The sequence below is a fragment of the Primulina eburnea genome, chromosome 1 (genome assembly GCF_022965805.1).
Source record: "Primulina eburnea isolate SZY01 chromosome 1, ASM2296580v1, whole genome shotgun sequence".
Taxonomy (NCBI): domain Eukaryota; kingdom Viridiplantae; phylum Streptophyta; class Magnoliopsida; order Lamiales; family Gesneriaceae; genus Primulina; species Primulina eburnea.
The window spans coordinates 46577778-46582342 of NC_133101.1; the positions used below are offsets into that span (position 1 = coordinate 46577778).

Sequence of the window (4565 nt, forward strand, 5' to 3'; positions counted from 1 at the left end):
AGCAGCTCAAGCACCACGGTTCGATCGCTCTACCAAGAAAGGACAATTATTGCACCCAACAATCTTCCTCCCAATAATTGCACTTCTTACAATCCATGGGAATCGAATTCGTGACCTTGACTTTGATACCACTCGAAAGGATCGGTTAGTAGGTGATAAGTGTTTAGAAGGGGGGGTTGAATAAACAATCACGGATTATATATTCTTTTCAAAGATTGGGTTCAGTTTAGTGACAAACTGACACTCGGTATCTCGTCAGTCGATAACATTCAGTTTAACTGAAAAACAGTTGCGGAAGTAAACTGACTTAAAGATATAATAACCGATAGTAACTGAAATAAAATGCACACGATTTGTTTCTGGATGTTCGGAGAATAGAATAACTCCTACGTCACCCCTTCTATCACGAAGATAGAATTTTCACTAAAAGACTTTGATCGAATACAAACGTTGTACTGACCCACTTCAGTTTGGACTTAACACTGCCAAATTGAAACTCTTAGTTCACAATAACTTTTACAGTGCGTGACTGAATATAACACAACTTAATAAATCTAACAAAGATTTCTTGAATCCTCTTGCATTGCATTTGTCCAGTTTGGATCAGCAAGAGCTTCATCAGTTTACCCATAACAATGTCTGGAACCTAGTTCTAAGACCAGTTTCAAAAATGTTTATAGGTACAAAATTGGTGTATAGGAATAAACTGAACGAAGATGGTTCAGTTGTGCGAAACAAGGCGAGATTGGTAGCACAAGGATATAGGCAAGAAGAAAGAATTGACTACGATGAAACGTATTCACCAGTTGCAAGACTAAAAGCTATTAGAAGATTCATTGCCTATGCATCAATCAAGAACTTCAAAGTCTACTAGATGGATGTAAAGAGTGCATTCCTGAATGGCCAGTTGCAAGAGGAAGTCTATGTTGAACAACCTCTAGGTTTTATCAATCATCATTTTCCTGATCATGTCTACCATTTGAACAAAGCCTTATATGGTCTTAAACAAGCTCCAAGAGCTTGGTATGAAACTCTTTCAAAATTTCTAACTGATCACGATTTTTCGGTTGGATCAGTTGATAAGACATTGCTCAAATTTTCAAAGAATGATCACATTTTACTCTTTCAAATTTATGTTGATGACATAATATCAGGGTCAACTAACCCCAAATTATGCGAGAAATTTTCTAAGTTGATGCAGGAGAAATTTGAAATGAGCATGATGGGTGAACTGACATTCTTTCTTGGACTACAAGTGAAGCAACTGGAGACAGACACTTTTATAAGTCAGACTAAATACACGAAGGAGTTGCTGAAGAAATTTGGCATGGAATCTTTTTCAGCTGCAAGCACTCCCATGAGCTCATCAGTGAAACTGGACACTGATCAAGGGGGAATATCAGTTGAGGCGACAATTTACAGAGGGTTAATAGGTTCATTATTGTACCTAACTGCTAGTCGTCCTAATATTGTATTTTCTGTCTGTATGTGTGCAAGATTTCAGGCAAACCCTAAGAAATCACATTTTCAGCTGCCAAACGTATTTTAAAATATCTTAAGGGCACACAAAATGTTGGGTCATGGTATTCTAAAGACTCTTCTTTCAATTTAGTTGGATATTCAGATGCAGATTATGCAGGATGTAAGCTTGATCGTAAAAGTACAAGTGGATCATGTAAGTTTCTAGGAGACAGACTGATCTCTTGGTTCAGCAAGAAGCAAACATCCATATCAACTTCCACAAATGAAGCAGAATACCTTGCTGCTGGAAGCTGATGTACTCAACTGCTCGGGGTTCAGCAACAACTGAGAGAATATGGAGTTGACTCTAAAGAATCGACCATATTCTGTGACAATACAAGCACGATTGATATTACCTACAATCCAGTTCTTCACTCAAGGACCAAGTACATAGATGTCAGGCATCACTTTATCAGAGATCATGCCTTCAAGGACATCAGATTAGATCATGCCTTTTGTGTCATCTATCAGCTCTATTGTCATTTACTGTTCATTCAGTTCGTCTTTTATCAATTTGAATTTCAACTGATATCAGTTAATCTTTTGTCAGTTATTTTGTTCAGTTTGTGATTTACTTATCAACTGATGAGATTAACTCTTGCAGGAAAACAAAAGACAAAGATAAACGAGAAAAACTTTTTATTTATTTAAAGAAATTAGCACGGATTACATCGAAAAATTCTTCTTCTACAAAAGACCTCCACTTGTTAAACCAACGGGTTAAATCTCCGGTGGAAGTTGATAGGACTCGTTTTTACGTGTTTTTAGTGTGGTTTTGAGTCGCGTTCATGCATCATATTAGTTTGTTTTAGTTGAATTTTGCATTTTTTAGCATTATTTAGCATTTGACTGATCTCGTGTATTCTGTGGTTATTTTGTAGGAATTGAACCAAAAAGTGGGAGAAACTTTGGCATAATATCGAAAAGGTCTCGCTCGGGCGGTCAAGAGTGACCGCCCCAGCGAGCATTGTGGTCTGGCCGAGGATTATTTTGCGCAAGTGTCTCGCTAGGGCGGTCAAAAGTGACCACCCCAGCGAAACCAGGAACATGCTCGAGGAAGCTTATTCGAAGACCTCTTGCTAGGGCGGTCAAAATATACCGCCCTAGCGAGAAGCGAGATTGAGAAAGATTTGTTTCCAAATTTCTAGGGACTCTATCCTACACTAAAACCTAAGACACGAGATCAACAGCCGTTTTTTATCTTTTGTCAGACTTTTATCATATTTTCATCACTTTTTCTTGGAGAGGAGGCTAGGAGCAAAGGAGATTTCGAAGACCTCGAGATTTCCACGCGTCGTGGCCGTCATCCATCGTCATCTTTAGTATTTTCATTATTCAGTATTTTATTTCTTACATTGATATGTTGGTTTTTATCATGAATTTCAGTAGCTAAACTCTAGATTTGTTGGGATTTGAGGGGATCCTACCCCGTACTCGGTGTTTAACATTATTTCTCGATGTTTTATTAGTGATTTGTTTATGCTATTGTTCGTTCTTGTTTCAATTGAAGCCTAGCTAACTTCCTTTGGCGCCGTTGCCGGGGACGTTTGATTCACAGATTTTTATTTTTCATTTAAATTCTTTAGTATTATTTATTTTATTGTTATTTGATACTCTCATTGTGTTGCAGATTTTTTCTTGTGGTGCATGCGAAGATCACTCGAGTGTAAGCTTGAGCCTTTTGATCCCGAGATCGAACGCACAGCTAGACATAGACTACAGCAGCAAAGAGCGAAGGAAATAATGGAAGGCGATCAACAAAGAGAGGAGCCAAGGCGTATACCGATGTTGGATTATGCACAGCCGTCTCTTGATGGAGCACGTCCAAGCATCGTAAGACCAGTCATCCGAGTTAATCAGTTTGAGATCAAGCCAGCTATCATTCAGATGATTCAGAACACTGTCCAATTTGGGGGAAGTGCACTTGACGACCCTAATTCTCATATAGCTGACTTTCTTGAAATTTGTGATACTTTTAAGTTTAGTGGCGTGTCTGATGATGCTGTTCGTTTGCGTTTATTTCCATTTTCACTGAGAGATAAAGCTAAGTCGTGGTTAAACTGTTTGCCTGTAGGGTCTATTACTACATGGGAGGATATGGCAAAGGCATTCCTGATCAAGTACTTTCCTCCGTCGAAGACTATGAAGCTCAGAGCCGACATTACTACTTTTGATCAATATGAGCAAGAGTCACTTTACGAGGCATGGGAGCGCTACAAGGACTTGTTGAGGAGATGTCCACACCATGAGCTGCCTCTTGGGTTAGTTGTTCAAACTTTCTACTACGGTCTGCTTACTCCTAACCGTACTATGATAGATGCTGCTGCCTGTGGTAACTTACTGAGAAAAACGGCTGAGGAAGGATATGAGTTATTGGAGGAGATGGCTGCGTAGCTATCATCCTCAGTCTGATAGGCAGAGACGAGGTGCTGGAGTTAATCAAGTTAATGATTTGTCGGCGGTTTCAGCACAGTTAGAGGCTTTGAATAGAAAGATTGATGGGATGAGCATGAGTGGGTCGGCTATGCGTCTGCAAGAAATTTTTTGTGATAAGTGTCGGGGTGAGCATGATGTGCAGGATTGCCAGGATGGCAATCCATTTTATGTGCCTGAGGGAGCACCGGTAAAACAAGTGGGATTCCAGAACCGTCCTAGAAATGACCCTTACTCGAACACATATAATCCGGGATGGAGGAATCACCCAAAATTTTCATGGGGAGGTCAAAACAACCAAAATCGCCAACAAAGAGGTCCACCATATGGGATGCACCAAGGATTCAAGCCAGAACCGTCTCGGGAGGAGAAGTCCAATTTAGAGCAAATGATGACTAAATTTATTTCTGCAACAGAGACGAGATTTCAGAACCAAGATGCATCCATAAAGGGGTTAGAGAATCAAATTGGACAATTGGCTAAGTTGATTGCTAATAGGGAGCAAGGAGCTTTGCCAAGCAACACGGAAACTAACCCAAGAGAACATGTGAAGGTAGTGGAATTGCGTAGTGGAAAAGCACTCGAGTCTAATGAGGAAAAGACCAAGCACG

General features: G+C 39.8%; 1 non-coding gene across 1 annotated transcript; it reads right to left on the reverse strand.

Annotated features, from left to right (window-relative positions):
* Positions 1-3666: 3666 nt before the first annotated feature.
* Positions 3667-3773, reverse strand: LOC140815056 (small nucleolar RNA R71). The gene has a single exon (XR_012114247.1). It is a non-coding gene; the product is annotated as a small nucleolar RNA R71 (small nucleolar RNA).
* Between the last annotated feature and the right edge of the window lie 792 nt (positions 3774-4565).